Genomic DNA, 21,451 nt, shown 5'->3' with positions numbered 1-21,451 from the left:
ATGATTTTAACAGAAAGAGATGAGAGGGGTATCCCAGGAAAAGAACAGGATATAAACAAAGACGAGAAAAGGCAAGTTGTTTGTCTGGAGTACATGGCAAAAGTAGAAGATGAGAGATGGTGTCATAAGAGGAGGTTGGAGTCATATCACAGAGGGTCCTAAATGTAGGAGTGTGGTTATTTTGGACATTATCCAATTAGCAATGCCAGATAAAAAATGACTGAAGGAATTTGGGATTTTTTGCTAGAACAGAATATCCAGGGAGCACACAGTAGCATTAATTCAATTGTAAAACGTGCTACCATGAGGAAGAGAGATTCAACTTTTAATCTGAAGATCACAGGTCAAAATTTGGGTCAATAATTGGAAGTTTCAAGAGTGGTATTTCAGTGCCATATAGGAAAGTATCTTCTAACAAACAGACTCGTGCAATAATAGAATGGATGAGCTGGTGAGGAAGTAAGCTCTTCACTGGAAATGTCCGAACAAATTTACAAGAAGAAAACAACCCCATCAAAAAGTGGGCAAAGGATACAAACAGACACTTCTCAAAAGAAGATATTTATGCAGCCAACAGACACATGAAAAAATGCTCATCATCACTGGCCATCAGAGAAATGCAAATCAAAACCACAATGAGATACCATCTCACAATAGTTAGAATGGTGATCATTAAAAAGTCAGGAAACAGGTGCTGGAGAGGATGTGGAGAAATAGGAACACTTTTACACTGTTGGTAGGAGTGTAAACTAGTTCAACCATTGTGGAAGACAGTGTGGCAATTTCCTCAAGGAACTAGAACTAGAAATACCATTTGACCCAGCCATCCCATTACTGGGTATATACCCAAAGGATTATAAATCATGCTGCTATAAAGACACATGCACATGTATGTTTACTGCAGCACTATTCACAATAGCAAAGACTTGCAACCAACCCAAATGTCCATCAGTGATAGACTGGATTAAGAAAATGTGGCACATATACACCATGGAATACGATGCAGCCATAAAAAAGGATGAGTTCATGTCCTTTGTAGGGACATGGATGAAGCTGGAAACCATCATTCTCAGCAAACTATCGCAAGGACAAAAAACCAAACACCTCATGTTCTCACTCATAGGTAGGAATTGAACAATGAGAACACTTGGACACAGGAAGGGGAACATCACACACTGGGGCCTGTCGCGGGGTGGGGGGAGTGGGGAGGGATAGCATTAGGAGAGATACCTAATGTAAATGACGAGTTAATGGGTGCAGCACACCAACATGGCACATGTATACATATGTAAGAAACCTGCACGTTGTGCACATGTACCCTAGAACTTAAAGTTTAATAAAAAATAAAAATAAAAAAACTAAGCAAATGAACAAAGAACCAATATTAACTTAAAAAAACCCAGAAAACATACAAGAAAGGAAATGTATCACAGTATACCACATGAATCAGTTATAAGCAATATTTCTATAGTCACAATACTATGAATACTGAATACCAATTTGACCAAAAATTATAGAGTAACTAAATTAGGAGGATTGAGGGAGAAGTGTGTGTGTGTATATATATATATATATATATATATATATATATATATATATATTTGTTATATGTGTATATATGTATGTATTTTATGTGTATATACTTATGTGTTATATGTGTGTATATGTATTATATGTGTATATATGTATGTATTATGTGTATATATTTATGTATATTTGTATATATGCATGTATTATATGTGTATATATGTATTACATGTGTATATATGTATGTTTTATGTGTATGTATGTATTATATGTGTGTATATGTATGTTATATGCATATATGTATTATGTGTGTATATAAGTATGTTATGTGTATTTATGTATTATATGAGTATATATGTATTATATGTGTATGTATTACATGTGTATGTATGTGTTATATGTGCACATATGTGTATGTGTTGTGTATGTATATGTGCCTATATACCTGTTATATGCATATATATGTGTATATGTTGTATGTGTATAAATGTGTTGCGTGTTATATGCATATATGTATGTGTTTCTTATGTGTGCATATATATGTGTGTATGTGTGTGTTATGTGTGTATATATGTGTATGTGTTATATGTGTATATATATATGTGTATGTGTCATATGTGTTAGAGAGTTAAATTATCATCTTCCAGAGGAAGAAGGTAACGATAATGTCAAAGTTGGGGGGTGGAAATAAACAATTAGAAGCATAATTTTTTTAGAAAATATGGAGTTAAATGCTGTAAGAAAAAATTAATTTTAAAAGGGTAATAAGGAGGCCTGGGTTAGGATAATGGCTGCTGGAGATGAAAATCAGGAGATGGAGTTCAGACATGCTCTGGAAGCTGGATTTGGGGGCTGATTACGTGGACAGCAAGGGAAAGGGAAGCATAAAACACACATAAACAAAGGAAATCAGTGTATTGTTTTTAGCCTGTGTTTGAATAATGACAGTGGTTGGGGAAAAAAGCAAAGCTTGAGAATGTTAGAGGCTCGCACGGAAGATCTAGATAAAGGTCACCTCAGCAGTGCCCGGTGGCGGGGGCGCCCCTCTGCCCGCCCCTCTCCTGGGCCTCTGGGGTTCTGAAGTACGGTATTCTGAGTGCAGCTGTCTGGCAAACAGAAACCAAGAGGCTTTTAAATGTATAGGATTCAGGCACCAAAGGAGGTCTTAGAAATCACTTACTTAAATTAAATCCTCCAACTTTCAGCTAACTAAATTGAATCCCAGAGAAATTAAAATCCTGGGGAAGAAACAGTTTCAACCAAGGGATGGTCAACAGTGTTAAGAGCTTTAGAGACGGTAAAGAAGCGAAGACCAAGAAAAGGCCGTCGGATTGGGCGGTTCGGTGATCATTGGGAAAGTAACCATGCTGGGCAAAAGTGGAAAGCCAGTTAACGCAGAAGTCAAAATACCACGGGGGCTGAGGCGGCTGCACCTCCCTGAGGACGCCTGCACCTTGTAAGTGCTCCACAAAGACTAGCTGTTGCTGATGTCTAGTTTTCAGAGAAACATGATGATTAAATTGAGGGAAAAAAGGCTAGCAGCTTAATGAAGATAACTAAAGGTCTTAAAGGTGTTTGGGAAAAAAGTGGAAATGGTGTCTAGACTGAAGTGAAGGCTCAGCAAAGCCAGTTGAGTAAGAAGCAGAGAAGCGCTGTACGGACAGCGGGAGGCCAGCATGGCTGGGATGGACTTCAATGAAACATGTACGTGCGGTGATTCATCTTGAAAAAGAGGGCAATTCTAGACTAAAGGAGAAAAGGAAGGGATGGGTGACTATCTGGAAGAATTTTGAATGGGAAGAAAGGGATATTTTTAAAACCTAGATCAGATGACGTCTTTTTAGGGAAAACAGGAGACATAATTATCAACCGAAAGTGGGTTTCTGAAGGTGAGATTGCAAGCTTGAAGAAGAAAAATAGTGTGTCTCAACCAGGGGTGATTTTGCCGCCTGCCCCCAAGAGATGTTTGGCAATGTCCAGAGACATGTCTGGTTGTCAGGAAGGGACATGGCATCTGGTAAGCAGAGGCCAGGGAGTCTACTAAACACCCTACAATACAAAATACAGTAGAGCCTTCCCTTCCCCAGTTTCACTTTCCCAGTTTCCATTACCCACGGTCAACTGTGGTCCAGAAATATTAAAAGAAAAATTCCAAAAATAAACAATTGAAAAGTTTTAAATTGCCAGCTGTTCTGAGTAGCACGATGAAATTTTGCACCAACCCACTCCATCCTGCCAGGGATGTGAATCATCCTTTTTTTCAGTGTATCTAGCTGTATCTGCTGCTGGCCCTTTAGTCACTTAGTAGCCGTCTTAGTTAACAGATTGAAAAAACATAGTATATATAGGGGTTGGTACTGTCTGTGGCTTCAAGCATCCATTGGGGGTCTTGGACCATATCCTCTGCAACTAAGTGAGAGATCACTGTACACAGAAAAACCCCCACAGCAAAGAAGTATTCTGCCCAACATGTTAATAGTGCCAAGGTTGAGAAACAATGCTTTAGAACAATTATTAAGGGAATTTCACTAAAAGTCAACAAGAAATAGGTAGAAGAATTTTCCAGCAGCTGTATAGCCTGTCCCTCAAGCTTAAATAGTGTAAATGTGTAGTCAATCTAATTGGTTTTTTTTTTTAAGTTTTCTAGTTACACTAAGCAGAGAGAGCTCATATAAATAGAATGGTTCATTTTGAGGAGCTTTGCAAACATTTGCCATGGGTCAATCACTAAAGGTGTTAATATCTAATATTTACTTTCTTAAACTAACCTTTGAGGTAGGTAACTTTTTTCTAGTTTTCCAGATGAAGAAACAGAAACACAGAGAGGTAAAGTAAAATCACACAGCCAGTAAGGGGTAGAGCCAGGATTCCAACCAAAGCAGTTGGACAAGAGTACCTGTACTATTATTAGGATGCCAGGCTGCCTTTAAGGGATCTCTAAAAGTTGCTTCTATTTCTCATTTTGACAGTCTTCAAATGACCTTCCCATTCTGGAGTGTTGTGTCCCAGCAGAGGCTTTTTTTTTTTTTTTTTTTTGACAGTCTCGTGCTGCACATATCTCCTCCCCTTCATACACAATATCCAATCTTGATTTCAATAATCCATATCCTTGATGCTAAGGAATAGGGAGGTGATCAAGCTTTCCTTAAAGAAAAACTACAGTACTTGATCTATGACCTCTGAGACAACTAGTTTTAATGAAGATCAGCAATCTAACCACTTAGAAATTCTGCAAATGGCCAGCCGGTTTTATGAACCAACGCATTACCCATGTCCCTTTCTGAGATGGCAGAATAAGTGAATGCCTCTGAGCACTATTCATTCTATCCATAAAGGCCTTTTTGACTACTGATCCCTGATCATGTGCTCTGCTCAGCCTAGGTTTGGAATTATCAACCTCCTAAGATTGAGTTTATCAGGACTTTGCAGAGGTGCTGCTAAGGCACTACCTTTCATGTGCGTCAGTGCAAGGAGAACTCTGGGAATCCTGACGACTGGGAATCCTGATGACCGGCCCATGATTCATGCTGTCATGAGAAATGACTGAGAAACATATGGGAATTAGACACCTTAATTCATCCACAGAACCTGCATGACTTTTGACCCAACTCTGGCACCCAACAGCAAGAGGGCTGTAGGCTTGCGATCTCTTGCCTGTGTGGTAGCTGGCTAAGGTAAAGCTGCTGGAATGGGAAATGGAGAAGCAAACCACTGACCTAAAGGACATTAAGATGAGAAGCAACAGGGAGAGTGCCAACGGACCAGGCTGCCCTGCAGAAAGAGCTGGCACCCTTGCTCTGGTCTCCTTGTTCCTCTCTTCAGCCTCTGGCAGCTCTGCCTCTAGGGTCAAGGGACTCACAGAAGTCCCTTTCATCTGCCAGCTCCCTCCTTTCTCTCCAATTCTTCTCATAGCTTTTTTATCCGCTGCTTATGTTCCCTGCTCCCCAGTGGCCTTGTGCTCTGCTCCATCCTAGATGACTTAGGTTCAATCTGCATCCACCAAGTTACCTGTTTCCTTGGATATTCACTCTCAGAAAGTCTTTCTTGATTACATATGGACATGTGAGAAAGACAGGACCAGGACTGGAGAACGTTTTTATTCTAATTGTGAATGTATTTGGTTTTATTTATTTTTTTTCCTGATCTTGAGTCTGGTTCTTGCTTAAGCACGTAATTGATAGTGCTTATTCCTCAAATCGCTTTTTATATTTCCCCAGTAATTTGAAGCTAATGATTTCCATCACTTTAACTACAGTAAAATCAAAGTTTTTGACATTAGCAGCTTCGGGAGATCCTCACCGATATTTGGGATTTTGAGGCTAGAGCACTATGAGGGAATTACATATCATCCAGGGCACATGGTCTAATTTACTGTTCTTATATCCCTTACCATCAGAAGAGTCTTGCTTTGTCTTACTTAAATGTACCATCCTCCTATGCCGTCCATTCCATGAGGAATACAGATGTTCATCACAGCCCCCTTTGGAGACTCTCTCACAGCCCTTTAAAATAGTCCCTATCCCACCTTTCTCATACTGCAGTAAGAGGACCTGGGATGGGGAGTAAAATTCATTATCCCTTCTTATAGATGAGAAAACTAATGCCAAAGGGGAGAAAGGGCTGTATTAGAGTCAAGAACTTGAGAGAAAAGGCCAAGAATAGAGCCCAGATGCTCTGATCCCCAAACCATTATAGTTCCAACAAGAGAGCCTCCATTTTGGAGGCTCCAATGAGAACCTCCATGTTGGTCTCTTGACCATTGTCAAATGTCATTCCCTCTCTGCAACCTACCCGCTCTGGTATCTCCATCAGTGAAGCTGGTGTTAGCTAGCAGGTTTAGTTTGAGTCTTTGATTCTTACTACTTGTTATCAGCCCTGCCTACATCTGTCTCTTAACCAAGAGACCAGCTTTCACTCAGCATCTCATGTTGGTTGATTTCTGAAAAGGATGTGGTACTCCTGTCTGAAGCTGCCCTGTATCCTGATTTCCCGCCAGGATGATCAAAATTGATTTCTACCAGGAGTTCAAGAAGGATAATCCAGCCAGGGCTCTTCTGGAGCAGAAGACAGAGTTACCAGGGGGCCACTATACTCTTTTTAAAGATTATTTGGGGCCAGGCATGGTGGCTCATGCCTGTAATCCCAGAACTTTGGGAGGTAGAGGCAGGTGGATTGCTTGAGGCCAGGAATTCAAGACCAGCCTGGCCAACATGGCAAAATTCCATCGCTACTAAAAATAGAAAAATTAGCCAGGTGTAGTGGCGCACATCTGTAATCCCAGCTACTCCATAGGCTGAGGCACGAGAAACACTTGAACTCGGGAGGGGGAGGTTGCAGTGAGCCAAGATTGTGTCACTGCACTCCAGCCTGGGCGACAGAGGGAGAATCAATCTAAAAAAAAAAAAAAAAGATTATTTGGACTTTGGAACCAGTGATCTGCTCAAACAGAGACCCTTAAACTAATAAAGTGATGAACGGTAGAATGTCTGATGCACTTTGTTCCTTCTATGAGCTCCTTAAGGAGAAGAAAAATACATAGAAGTCTATCTGACCCACTGTTCCAGCGACCTGGAGAAGAGGTGTCATCTGCCATGTCAGTCTCTCATCTGGTTATCATGCTGGGCTTCTTGGAACAGTTCAGACCCCACACAGGACCTAGAACAATGGATGGACATGGAAAGTACCCAATAAATATTCATCGACTTTAATGAAAAAGTAGTTTTAGCATTCTACAATATCTCTGTGGTATTCAGAGAACTCTTGCTCTGGTGTAGAGGCTAAAAGACACAGAAAAGGAACTAAAATGAGTTTGGCACTGAGACAGAGTAAAGAAGTGTCTATAGCCTGGCGTGGTGGCACACGCCTGTAGTCCCAGCTACCTGGGAGGCTGAGGCAGGAGAATCGCTTGAACCTGGGAGGCAGATGTTGCAGTGAGCTGAGATCATGCCACTGCACTCTAGCCTGGGCGACAGTGCAAGACCCCGTCTCAAAAAAAAAAAAAAAAAAAAAAAAGAAGTGTCTAAACATGAGCTAGAGATCATGTCTTCCTGTAACATCTCAGATTCTCCACATGTAATGACTCAGGAGCTAATGCTGGCAGACAGAAGAGAATGAAAACTTATTTCTGAGACTCTCAAATCAGTGGAAGTGCTCCATCTCTATGATCCAAGGAACACCCAGGCCTATTTCTGACAAAGAGAAGACAGGAAATAAAAATTCTTGCTCAGGAAACTAAAAAATTTTTGCAGAGCTGAAGAACTTGCTGTTTCATAGCTTTAGCTAAACACGTCTAGCTTGATTATCAAATATTAGAATTGGGAGAAACAAGCACTGATGCAAGTAAAAGAATATTCTGCTGCTGATTTAAAGACAAGTGAATTGCTAAATATTTTTATTAGCAGCAAATTTGCTGCTTGCTGGAACTAATTTCACGCCCTGTAGATATGGTGCTTAAGTTGGAAATGGCGTTAAATTGCTCTCTCCTTGAGGCGGGTAGGATTTCTGGTGGCAGCAACCACTAGATGGCACTGACAAGGTAGCTCCTCAAAGATAGGCAGCTTTGGAACCAATGATAGGAAAGTCCAGAGGAAGTCCTGCCTTACATTTCCCTTTCTCCTTCCAAAGAAATGCCCGTGCTCCAGATATCAAAACCTCTCAGAAAGGAAGTTGCCTAGAAAGGAACATTCCTCCTAAGGGTCTCGAATTTCCCAGTTCAGTCTTTTCTCTAAGCTCGTATAACACTTTTAGTTAGCACGTCCAATTTGGCAATCAGTTAGAATTTATAATTTCTTGCATGTTAGCACTATCTCTTCAACCACACCACAGCTTCTAGAAAGGACAGGTTACATTTTATTGCCAGTACTGGAGCCCACGTGAGCAAACAGTGTGTATAACTTGCAGGCCGGGTAGCTAGACTAGAAGAACTGAGGCAGAGACAGCAACACAAAGGATGAGACCAGGTTAGATCCAAGGCAGGACAGAATGCAGAGGTCACAGCAGAATTGGGCAACTGAAATCAGGTGGGAATTCCAAAGCAGAGGCAAGTCCAGGACTGAGGTCAAGGAATCGCGGTGGCTCAGAATCCAGTAAGTGAGCCAAAGTCAGAGGACACGTTAAATAATAAAGGTCAGAGCAAGCTGCGGGTGGACAAATAAACCAAGGGAATGCAGAACCCAGATGCCTAAGGGAAAAATAAAGCCAAGAGGCCAACAGGTCAAAGTGAAAGTCAGGAAAAACATAATAGCAGGGCAAAACACACACAAAAAGTTTGATGTACTCGTTAATCAGATGTTTAGTGGTCAATTCATGCTAGAACCAAAGTGGATTCACTACGAATAAGTTTTGCTAAATTGAACTTATTTCCCTGTGCAATAGAGTTATGAAGCTGATAAATCTGATTGTGTTATTTACTCTCCTGCTTAAATACTTCTGACTTAGCTAAACCCTTCACCTACAGGATAAAGCCAAAATTCCTTATCATAGCATTCAAGATCCTTCACACACTTTTCAGCTCTTGACACTCATTTCCCTGAACCTGGTACTTAACTGACACTAGAATATTTGCTATTTCTGAATCATGCCAAAGGCATTCACTCTTCCATGCTTTGCTTCTCCTATTTCTCCACTCTGGAATTTCTTCCTATCTCCATTCTCTATTTATCTCACAAAAACCTTATGTATTTTCTTTTCTTTCCCTTTCTTTCTTTTTTTTTTTTTTGAGACAGGGTCTCACCATCACCCAGGCTGGAGTGCAGTGGTGTGATCTCAGCTCACTGCAACCTCTGCCTCCTGGGTTCAAGTGATTATCATGCTTCAGCCTCTGAGTAGCTGGGATTATAGGCACATGCCACCATACCTGGCTCATTTTTTTGTGTTTTTAGTAGAGACGGGGTTTCACTATGTTGGCCAGGCTGGTCTTGAACTCTTGACCTCAAATGATCCGCCCACCTCCCAAAGTGCTGGGATTACAGTCATGAGCCACTACGCCCAGCCTAAAAAAAACTCTGTATTTTCAAGGCTCAGTCAAATGTCACTTTTTCGTGTGAAGCCCTCCTTTCTCTTTCTCCTCCATGAAGAATTAATCTCCTCTTTCTCCAGGTTTTCAATATACTTTGTTTATACTGCTACTGTATAATATAATATATATGAGATGTTACATTATCTATTATATTGTAAATTTCTATCTATCATCTATATCTATCCCTTTAATGAAAATTAGAGGTAACACATACATTAACTATACCTATATTAATTTGAATCTGGTGTTTATATGTCTGTCGCCTCTGCTAGATGTCATCTCTTTAAGACAAAACTAATATCTTGGTCATTTTTGTTTCCACAAAACCTAACAAAGAACCTAGAAGATAGGAGATCAACCAATATATGTTTATTGATGTGAATGAAAGGAAATACCAAATATGATGTAACTTCATTTAAACAGAATATTTAATAAATCTCTCAGGATTTCAACAGAATGTTTAATAAATCTTCAACATTGTGAACAATGTTGTACAGTGCGTCATTAGGAAAATTGAAGCTGCCTGAACACATACTGGGAGGAGGTCTCCAGTGCTACTAAGTTCTATCCAAGGCAGCCTTTTTATTAGTGACTTGGATTAAAACATACAAAGAATTTTTATCAGATGTGAAATGAGACATACTGATATCATAGGAAAGAAAAATAAGACTTTAAAAATGAGTCTAACTGCCTCAAATGTTGGGCTCCAACTGACAAGGTAAAATTTAAATAAGTGTAAAGGCCTATATGTAAATTTAAACAATAAATTGCACATACCAAGTATGGTGGAGATTTGACATGGCAGCAATTAATGTGCAGAAGAGTTAGATGCTTTGGTTAATCAAAAGCTTTAAAAGCAGTGAGATGTGACCGGTAACAATCTAAGGACATTGGAATCACTAATGGTCATAGGCGTCCAGCTCAGAAGAAGCGTCGTAGTAGCATCACTGCACTTCCTGCCTTTCAGGGCTGATTTAAAGTATTATGAGCAATTCTACCACAAGATTCTAAAAGATACATTAATAAAGCACAGTTCATCCAGAAAACTGTGACCAGAATGGTAAAGGAGTCTAGAAACAATGAAATAGACAAAGAATGAGGGAGCTCTGTGGAAACCTGGACACTTGAAAAACTGAAAACTAAGGGAAGGTTTGAGAGGCGTCTTCATGTATTTTTAAATGGCCTTTTATGTGTTGCTACAAATGGTAAAACTAGACAGGAAGAGTAGGAATTGTGAAGAGACAGAGTTTGGCTCAGTGTAAGAAAGAACTTTCTAAAATTTCTGGTCATCCAACAGTGAAGTGGGCAGCTTTGGGAGGTTTGGAGCTCTCCAACCTTGAACATGCTCAAGCAGAGGCCAAAGACTAGATAAGAGAGTCACAGAAAAAGAGGTTTTTTTTTGTTGTTGTTTTGTTTTATGAAGCATAAATACCCTCCTTTGTAAAATGTTTCAGTGGCTCAACAGAATCTGCAGGATAATGTCTAAATTCCTTATCATGTCATTTAAGCTGTTGTGATCCAGATCCCAATGACCTCCTGCCTGGTCATCTGCCTCTACTGCCTCCCCTGCTTTCAGCCCCAGTACACCCCATACCAAACACATTCCACACTGCTTGCCCAGCACCTGTTCTGCCATGCTGTCTCACGCCACTCGGTGTTGGCACATGCTATTCCTTGTGCCTGGAACCTTTTCCCACTTGCTCACTTTGGCTAATATGCAGTCATCCAGAGAGGCTGTATCACCTTGGAAATGTCACCTTGGAAGCCATCCCCAAGCCCTCTAGTTTCCTCCTTGTACCTAGGAAGCACCCTCAATTTGCTACCTCTTGGTTTTTCTTGTTTACGTCACACAGTGGAATGTGAACAATGTGAAGAAAGGGGCTGTGTCTTATCTCCCTATCCTCCATTTCTAGAATCTGCCTGATGGATGGGAGAATGCTCAGCTTTTGAAGTGAATTGCATCAAGCCTTTATTCCTTAGGTCAAAACGTGACCAAGGGATCAGGCAGAATCTGGAGTCTACCCAGTGAGCAATGACCTTCAGAAATAGAGGGTGTGGGAAATTTTGACCATTTGAAGTCATGGTGATCCCTCTCAACCATGTACCACCTAAAGGACTGCACACTGGGCTTCCTTTTTTCTTTAGGGGGTTTGGCTTCATTCTCTTCATTGCTCAAGTCTCCTGCCCTTTGTCACTCCCCTCCTTTCTTCTCCCTGTCCCCTGCTTACATGCTGGCTAATGCCCCCTGACTGTCTCAACCTGGGGGCCTCGCTGGCTATGTAATCAAAGCGGTGAGTCCATGTATCATCATTTATTAATTTAAATCGCATCTACTGCCTTCAGGGCCTCTGAGTTTTTGTAGCAAACTCATAATGTCAATATTTTCCATTGAGAATTGTTTGGCATGATGCCACAGAGGTTAGCAAAACAGGGTTCTGGGGCAGAAAGTCCCAGAACTGAAATCTTTAAGGCTTCTTCTCTTCCTTATGGACAGTGCCACTCACCAAAGGAAAAAAAAAAGTGGAATATTTGTGAGACTACACTCCCAAGTTGGGCCACACCTAGGTATTTGTGAGCTTCTGAGCATATTCTATTCCTAATCCTGATTTAACTCTTAGATCTCCATCCCAAATACTTGGACTTTCAGTCCTAGAATACAGCACTGATCTGTAAAAAAGCTTTTCAATTTGAGCAGCTGAGAACTCAAATAAGATTTGTCCCCATATTTTAAAATCTCTCAGTTCTGAGTCTGGCCATGTCCTCTTAGTCAGAGCTAAAGAACAGTGGTCACACTACTCACAGCTTCAGCTTGACCTTGTTCTGAAATACCTTTCTGTCAGATAGAACAGATAGAAAGTGGTCATTGGTGTGAACCCACCTGAACGGGAATACTTTCCAGCTGCACAGTGAACTTCAAATTTCATAAGGAAGTGCGTGCTCAGCCTTGTCATGGGCTGTAACGATGCCTCAAGACATCTGCTGATACAGAAACCGTGTGGTTCTTCTAATACTCTTACACTTTCCCATAAAGTATCATGAGTTTCCTAACCCCCACCACCAAATGTTTCTCTATAGGCTCCAGCCGAGTTTGCTATATAGATCCCCCTAGCTGATGCCTGGTATTTTGCCTCTAAGGCATAGGTCCTCTCCTTTGCAAGAGCCGAAGGGATCAGAACTCACAGAATCTTCCTCTGGCCAGCCAGTTGATATCTGCTCCCTAGAAAAGATGCCCGGATGGTAAACCCAGAGGCTGGGCAGGGCCAGTGGGGACAGATTCTCTCGCTTGATGTTTGATGGCTTTATATCCTCCTCCTATTCTACAGAACAAAGGGACATTAACCCCAGATTATCATCACCCTTGGCACTCTCCAGGAAAGGATGTCATTTTACAGATAACAGAGAAATCCTGCCCGCCCTGCAGAGGAGAACTGAAATGAGCCTTCCCATTCCACATACTGGGGAGGAATCATCCAAGGGCTTGGTATTGTGGAATTTAGGCCCCCTGACCATAGACTGCACTAACTGTTATTAGACTTTACATTTTCTTTCTGGTTTTTGGTAAGTCAGATCTTGTCACACCATTGCTCAAAACTCCTTCAACTTCCCATCTTACTCAGAAGAAAGTTCAAGCTCCCTCAGTGGCCCACAAGGCCCTCTATGGAGATCCTCCCCCAACTTTGCAGTTCTTGGAGTACACCCAGCGCCTGCCTGTCTCAGGGCCTCTTATGCCTGCTCAACCCTTAGGTCTTCCCCAAATAGCTGCCAGCTCACTCACCTCCTTCAGGTCACTGCTAAGATGTCACCTTATCAGAGAGGTCTGCCTTGACCACCTTATATAAAACGGTGCCCTCCCACCCTACATGCCCCTTCATCACTCTTTGTTCTTTTTCCTCACTTTACTTCTTCATAGCACTGAAAACCAGCAGATAGCTGACACATTTATTTGTTGATTATCTGGCTTCTCTCACTAGAATGTAAGTTCCATGAGAGCAGGACTTGGTGTTGTTCATTCTTTATCCCCATTTTCCAGAACAGTTCAAAGCACACAGTAACACTCAATAGATATTTGTCAAATGAATGGACACACAATGAATGAAGAGCCCTCCTCTTATGCATCCATACTAATGCACATACTGTTACTTGCCTGGTGCCTGGCCAAGAAATATGGCTAACTGCCCTCCATTATGCTGTCAGGAAAACAGAGGACTAAAAATTGAACCTAAAATTCACATAAAGTAGCTACTCTCCCATTTACCAGAACTCCAGCTTATCAAATGATGCCAAGCTTAGAGTTCAACTCCCTCTCTGTCCATCAGTCTTTTCCTACTCTTTAGTTTAAGAAACAGACCTTAGGGCCGGGTGCATTGGCTCACGCCTGTAATCCCAGCACTTTGGGAGGCTGAGGTGGGTGGATCACCTGAGGTCAGGAGTTTCAGAACAGCCTGGCCAACATGGTAAAACCCCGTCTCTACTAAAAATACAAAAATTAGCCAGGCATGGTGGTGCGTGCCTGTAATCCCAGCTACTTGGGAGGCTGAGGCAGGAGAATGTCTTGAATCCGGGAGGCACAGGTTGCAGTGAGCTGAGATCACGCCACTGCACTCCAGCCTGGGCGACAGAGCAAGACCCCATCTCAAAAAATAAAAAATAAATAAATAAAAAAGAAAGAAGAAAAGAAATAGACCTTAGAACTCTTTCCCACAGTGAGACACCTTCCCAGCTACCCAATAAGCCAAATGAACCCAATCCTGTGGCCACTGAGCACCCTAAAACATGTAATTCGGCACTTCAGAATGTTAAGGCAAACCAAGCTCCTCGTCTGAAACAGCCCTTTCAGAGAATAGACAAAATATCTGGCACTCAGTTGTTGAGCCAAAAGGTTGAATTTTCTCTGAAAACCATTCTGATTTCTCTGAAAACCATTCAAGAACTGGCAAATAATTCAGAAATTAAAAGTCTGTTACTTGTCTCATCCATCTCTGAGTCCCACCAAAGAGAGAATCCTCCCCCTTCTCCAACACCAGAGGGGGGCAAAGGCTTTTCAGAAAGTACAATACTGCATTAAAACTGAAGGAAGCTTTCCAGGTTTGCTTTCCGTTCTATTGTCTTATTCTGTCAGCTCCCACATCTCCCAAAATCCAGGCTTAATAATTTACAGCGGAAAGACATTTAATAAATAAGCGGCAAGATTGGAGCTGTCAGCTCCGCACAATGGGGTTGTTTGCATCTTCCTGCTTGGCATCAGCTCCTGCTCTCCCGCTTGCTTCAATGAAACAATCCCATTTGCTATTTTCATAAAATTAGTTCCTCTGCAGTTTCTATTAATCAGAACCTTCTTTGGAAAGAATTATACTGAGATTTCATCACCATCTGAGTTCAATCATTCTGTGAATCTGATGAATTTTTATCATCTCTATATGTGGCAGAAAAGGTAAGGCTTGGATGGGCTGACATAAGTGGGCGGAGAGCTCTCCCCTCACATTGGGTGAGGTCCGACAGTCCTGGGAACCTGAATCGATCTCCACCACCACACATCTGGGCGACTTTCTCCTCAAAATACATCTCCTTTACATCTATAGTTTCAAATCTTATTTGGGTCATGGACTCTTTTACAGCTCTTATGTAAGCTATGAATACTCTCCCTGGAAAAGCCCATATATGCTCATGTGCACTACACACACAATTCAGGACACTCCCTCTCCTCTCCACATCTATGGCCCATCGTGGATTCCAGCGTCAAAACTAGGTGCCCTCTTTTTTTGTAACCGTCCTCACTTCCTTTAAGAACTTTAGGCTGGAATAGAAATTCAGTCACCTCCAAAATCGTTTATAGAAGGAGAAAGAGAAAAAATTTTTGAAAGAGAGAAAGAGCATAAAAGGGAGAAAGTTTCTTTATGATGGCCATATACTTCCTGAGAAGTAAGAAAAATGGGAAACAGAAGGCAGTTCAAATGAGCTGAAATAAATAATGAAAGCCCAAGGATTCATAAATTGATGCATGCTGCACTGCAGTTGTGTGAATGAGACATGATATCAAAACTTGGAAAAATTTTGATGAATTCTCCTTGCTTCCAGCCTATGTAACACCTATCCCATCATAAAATAAACTGTACATGAGGAAAAACGCAGTCTGGAGGAAAAAAACCTGGGACCAGGGTAACTGGGGTTCTAGTATTAGTACCACCTCTGTCTACTGACTATGTGGTTTTAGGAAAGAGGTAACATAGCTCTATCAATGTGAGATCTTTAAATTAACACTAAATGATTTCCAAAGTTTGTTTCAATTCCAACAGTTTATCAGACATGATTCATCAGGAATCTCTAAGGTAGTAAGAATTAAAACCTTTACTTAAAGGGTCTAATAGTAAATATTTTAGGCTATGGGCCATATAGTCTTTGTGGTAACTACTCAATTCTGCTGTTATAAAGCAAAAGGAGACATAAACAACAGATAAACAAATGAGCATGCCTGGGTTCCAGTCAAATTTTACTTATGGAAATTAAAATTTAAATTTGATATCATTTTCATATGTCACAAAGCGTTTTTCTTCTTTTGTTTTTTTTCAAGCATTTAAAAATGTAAATATCATTCTTAGCTTGCAGATTGTACAAGCTAAGATTAAGCCCACAGGCCATACGGTTTGCCAACCATTGGTCTGTAACATCAGATGAATATTATGATCTGGAAAATCATGGTGATAATTCTGGGTGGCCTTGGAAGGTCAGTAATTTGGCTTCAACTACTGACAATAGTCGTTGAGGTTATTTTTGTTTACTTGGTTTCTGAATTAGCAAAATTGAGAATTAGCAAAATTAGTAGTTTTTGAGCCTCAGCCAATAACCAACAATTACTTCAGTTTTTGCTACATTTTCAGGCCTGTAGAAATGCTAATGTAATCACACAAGAAACTGTGTACAAAAAATTCAGGGCTCACTGGCAGAAAAAGTTTTGATAACTATAAAATGAGCAAGAAAACTTTACATCTTCTCTTGAAATCATTCCTTGCCCTTGCTAACCCTAGTGGCCTCTTTGTACTCTTCCCCTCTACTAGGCAGCATAATGAGTGATTTTACACATTTGAGGAGGAAATGAAACACTGGTTTTTGTCATTATTGCTTTGACTTTTTTGTTTGTTTATGACAGAAGAAAATAAGTTAACAAAATGGCATGCATTCATATATGGCACCTATGTGCATTCTACAAGTATAGTATAAGGAATACATATACAGTAGAGATGTGGAGCAATGCGTAGACGTGTTGTATAACATGGCATGGGGAAGATTTTTTTTTTTTTTTTTTGAGATGGAGTTTCACTCTGTTGCCCAGGCGAGAGTGCAGTGGCGCCATCTTGGCTCACTGCAACCTCCACCTCCTGGGTTCAAGAGATTCTCCTGCCTCGGCCTCCCCAGTAGCTGGGAATACAGGTGTGCACCACCACGCCTGGCTAATTTTTGTATTTTTAGTAGAGACGGGGTTTCACCATGTTGGCCAGGCTGGTCTCAAACTCCTGACCTCAGGTGATCCACCCGCCTCGGCCTCCCAAAGTGCTGGGATTACAGGCATGAGCCACCATGCCCGGCCAGGGAAGGCAATTTTTTAAAAGAGAAAAATTAGATGATCAAATAATCAGTCTTTTTTAGAGTGAGGGACACAGTTTTGATTCTGAGACAGCAAAGATGAAGCACTATGATGATGGCACTTCTCTCAATCTCATTGAGAGGATATGATATCATTAAATCAGAAAACTATTAATAAAACCCCTCTCCTAGTTAAGGGGTGCATTTGGGGAGTACTTGGGAGGTGGGTCCCCTCTTAAGAGAGAGAAAACCTAATAATGTTATATCCATTCAGGAAGATGTAAAAAACTTTGGAGTACCTCCTCATTCATGTCCATTCTTTTACTTATTTATCAATTTATTTTTGACACCCAATGACTTCTGAACTTTTTATTGGCTTCCTGTTCCCCAAAGGGTACCCTGCTTCTGCTGGCTCAGTGCCTCAGAACTTTGGTGTTGTTGATCTCAGACACCACTTTGTCCTTCACTGTCCTGGACAGTCTTTTGGACGGTTTGCATAGAGTTGCTGTTGTCCAGGGCATCACCACAATTGAAGTCCTCCCCATCTTCCAGCAGGCGGCAGTAGGTGGCAATCTCAGCCTCCCGCTCGACCTTGATGTTCAGCAGGGCCTCATACTTCTGGGCCTGGCGCTGCCCCTCTGCCTGGGCCTGTGCCAGCTCTGAATCCAGGTGCAGCAGGGCCCCACTGAGCTGCTCCATTTGCATGGCATAGCGGGCCTCCACCCCCCTCAGGCTGTTCTCCAAGCTGGCCTTCAGATTTCTCATTGAGTCTAGGTTGATCTCTAAGGACTGAACTATACATCTCAGCTCCATGAATGTCGTCTCAGCAGCTCCTATTTTGGTGGACTGCGTGGTGACCACTGTGGTGTGCTCCTCAGTCTTCTGGGACCAGTACTTGTCCAGCTCTTCTCAGTTCTTCTGAGCCAGCTCATCATACTGGGCCGGGAGGTCTGCCATGATCTTGCTGAGGTCCTGAGATTTCGGGGCATTTACCTCCATGGTCAACTCAGAGCTGGCAATCAAGGCTTGTAGACCTTGTACTTCCTTCTTTTGGTTCTTCTTCATGAAGAGCAGCTCCTCCTTGAGAGCCTCCATCTCTGTCTCCAGCTGTAACAGAGTGACATTGGTGTCATCAGTGACCTTGTGGAGCCCATGGACGTTGCTCTCCACAGGCTGGCACATGGCCAGCTCCGTCTTATACTTGACTCTAAAGTCATCAGCAGCAAGATGGGCATTGTCAATCTGTAGAACAACACAAGCATTGTCCACAGAATTTGCAAAGATATGAGCCCTCAAGTCCTTGATGGTCATGAAGTAATGCCCCCAGGCTCTGACCTGGGGTCTCTTCTTCTCCAGGTGCTCTCAGATTTTGCTCACCAGCCTCTGACTCTCAGTCACCAGAGTCCTCACTCTGTCCAGGTAGGAAAGCCAGGCAATCATTCAGGCCTTGCATGGTATCCTTCTCATTCTGGATGTCCCCCATTCCTTCCAGACCAATGGCATCCCTGCAGGCAGGCCTCCAGACCCCCAGCCTCCCCAGAAGCTGGTGGAGAAGGACACTGAGGTCCAGGAGCCCAAGCCCCTGAGGACTGCATAGACTTTGGCTGCACTGCTGATGGACTGGACGCTGTGGCTGTGTGGCTGGATGGAGTGCAGGGACTGGTAGTTGGTGGAGGTGGTAAAGCAAATGGTGAAGCTCATGCTGCCTAAGGAGAAAAGCGAGAGGACAGGACTCAAGTTCTGTCGAGCCACGCCCATTTTTAATTTATAGCTTAACTGAAGCCAGTATGATCATTAGAAGTGTAAGGAAGTTAACTTTTCCAGTCTCAAACTCTGAACTTTTGACCACTTTCCTCCAAAATATTAAGGTCTCAGAGCCAGTTCTGACCAGCTTGTCTACACGTTACTTTCCATCATTTGTCTCCATGTTATTCTCCAGATACTCAATGCTCATTCTTGCCTTGGCCTCTGCTCAGACTACTTTCTCTCCCTGGATTCTGTTCCACCTTTCCTGTCCCTGCTCATATGCTAGGACCCAGCATTAGTTCTAGCTCTATGATAAAGACATACATGTTAATTCCAGCCATAACAAAATATCCCCCAATTAATACAAGGGAAGAAGTGCTCTGGAAACTATGAAATGTTCTGCAAATATGAAGTATTATTATATTTTGGAGAAATTAATTGTACAATAGGGTTGGCCCATTGTTATATCTTGCTTTAAAGTGTTTCCTAGTTGTTTCATGTGTTGTTGACCTAACATTACAAAACCACAGGCTATTAAGACAGGAGTCACATCTCATTTCTTGTATATCTTCGCAGTTCCTAACAGAACATAGCTGCAGTCAACACTCAATTCCAATGAAATGAATTCATCAAAATAAAGGATTTCTTAGCCACAGAGCTTCTCACTGGGCCAAGTAATGTTAAGTTGCTAAACGCACAAGAAATCATTGGTTACTTTATGTGATTGCAAATGAAGCCTTGAAAGTTCAATAAATTTGAGACGTGCAGTTGATGAAATTCAAGCATCTTCTGCTTTTTGGTTCATAAGCTGTGATTCAGGAGAATTCCTTAAATCAGAGAATCAGTGCTCTAAGATTGAATAGTTTGCTTCATGATATTTCTGAATTTTGTTTAAGGTCAAAGGTTCAAACGGTGCAGCTCTCCAATTTGGTATTATTGTTTGTTTTCCCTTCTTGATTCAGTGGTGGAGCACGCAGCCTCTGTCCTACTTCCTTTGGTTGTCCTGATTGATGCATCTTTTGTTCTAACAGGCCATAGCCTCAAAGCAAAGTCATGGCAAGCTTTAGTTGGCAGTTAGGTAACAGCAGTCTGCCAATAGGGTGGGCCAGCTCCAGTTCCAGCAGCCTGGCGGCAGAGGGTTTACTTGATGGACCCTGGGCCTCTTCCCCAGTCTGTCCCGTGGGTAGAATGATCCTTGCCTTTGTCTGTTTCGCAAGGCTAATGGAAGAATTAAATACCAAATAAAACATGTCGAGATAAAGATAAATGAAGCGTGCCGTTATCACAACTGGTGCTTCGTCCTCAGTTCCCTCCAGGAGGGTTGTTGGGGACACTTAATGACCGGGCCTGAGCTGACTTGTCCACCACATCTTGCGCCCCACTCGAGCCAGTGGGTTGGGGAGTGAGATGTTCACCAGGCCCCGGGAAAGGCATTGATGTCTAGATGACTGTTCAGCTCTCTGGAGTTCGAGATCTGAGCTGCCTGGCCCTGCCGCTTCGCTGCCTGGATGGGCAATCTCTATGGTGACAACGAGTGAGGCCGGAAGAAGCCTCTCTCTTCCGCCCAACAACCCGCCCTCAGGCTGGACTGACCAATGGCCCAATGAGTTATGGAGAGATGGTGTGATTGACAGTGGAGTGGAACGGGGGGAGTGCAGCTCGGACCGCTGCTACCCAACCGAACTGAGGTCGGTCCAAAGGCCGACAGGCACCGACCAATCGGAGGGCGTAACGAAGGGTGACGAGCCAACCCACCGCGCTCGGCGTTGCCGGGAGCCGCGGTAGGCGTAAGCTAATGAGGAAGAAGTTGGCCGTTGAAAGAGCGACGCTGATTAGTGAGTCTTAAATCACCTAAATGAAAGCCCACTTGTGATTCGCCCTAAGTAAACCAGAATCCGGTGGGCTGGAACGGGCCGGAATCTGAGGTGTGAGTAGAGCCTGGGGGAGAGTGGATCCAGGTGAAGGGGGCAGAGGTGAGGAAAGCGGGGCGGCTGCGGGGAAGGGAGAAAAGTGGAGGGTCGGGCTGAGGTGGTTGGAAGAAGGCGTGGGCGGACGGCGGTGCACGGACCTCGCAGACCACCCTTACCGCTGATCTGGACCCAAGGCCCGGCTAATAAATACTTAATTGGAGGCAGAGAAGGAAGGACTGTTTAATGTTTCATGCTCTTAAGAAAAGGAAGTGTCAGTGCCTGATTCAGATCTCTTATGACCGAGACCTTAATCCCTCTCCAGCTCCTGGGAGGTGTCCAGGTGCACATTCTGAAGACGAGACATGGGGGGCATTGTTTTCCTGTCGCCAGTTTGAATCTGCAACAGGGTTGAGGAGAAGTTTAGAGTTCAAGTGGGGTGTTCCCACGCTGCAGTGCTGTGAGATGCAGAGAGCGGATAGACCGAGGCTTTGCAGCGCTTCCAACCCACAACACCGTCCAGGAGAGGGATGCAAGGAAGAGACCTAGGTTTACTGATCCTCCTTTCTATCAACGTGTTAAGAGCAGATGCTACATCGGTGGCGTTTTGGGAGCTTGGCAACTGATTTTTTCCCCAGGCTTGCATTTTATCTAATTACAAAGGTAGAGGCGTTAT

The 21,451-nt window shown here is 42.6% G+C and overlaps 1 protein-coding gene and 1 pseudogene across 20 annotated transcripts in view; one reads left to right on the top strand and one right to left on the bottom strand.

Annotated features, from left to right (window-relative positions):
* Positions 1-15,088: 15,088 nt before the first annotated feature.
* LOC100431298 (keratin, type I cytoskeletal 18-like) lies at positions 15,089-20,414 on the bottom strand (annotated as a pseudogene).
* Positions 20,415-20,518: 104 nt separating this feature from the next.
* TMEM218 (transmembrane protein 218) overlaps positions 20,519-21,451 on the top strand; it is a 28,102-nt gene continuing 27,169 nt past the window's right edge. For 9 of the 20 annotated variants that reach the window (XR_010141763.1, XR_008511492.2, XR_010141762.1 and 6 more), the window contains exon 1: positions 20,710-20,841. The gene's annotated coding sequence lies outside the window, so the exon portion shown is untranslated. Of the gene's footprint in view, positions 20,842-20,865; positions 21,439-21,451 lie in introns of those variants that run through there. The other 11 variants (XM_009247212.3, XM_009247211.3, XM_054525354.2 and 8 more) reach the window with 9 other exon arrangements.

Source organism: Pongo abelii, chromosome 9 (genome assembly GCF_028885655.2).
Source record: "Pongo abelii isolate AG06213 chromosome 9, NHGRI_mPonAbe1-v2.0_pri, whole genome shotgun sequence".
In the NCBI taxonomy this organism is placed as follows: domain Eukaryota; kingdom Metazoa; phylum Chordata; class Mammalia; order Primates; family Hominidae; genus Pongo; species Pongo abelii.
Note: the sequence above shows the minus strand (reverse complement) of the source record. Positions and strands in the feature narration are given on the sequence as shown.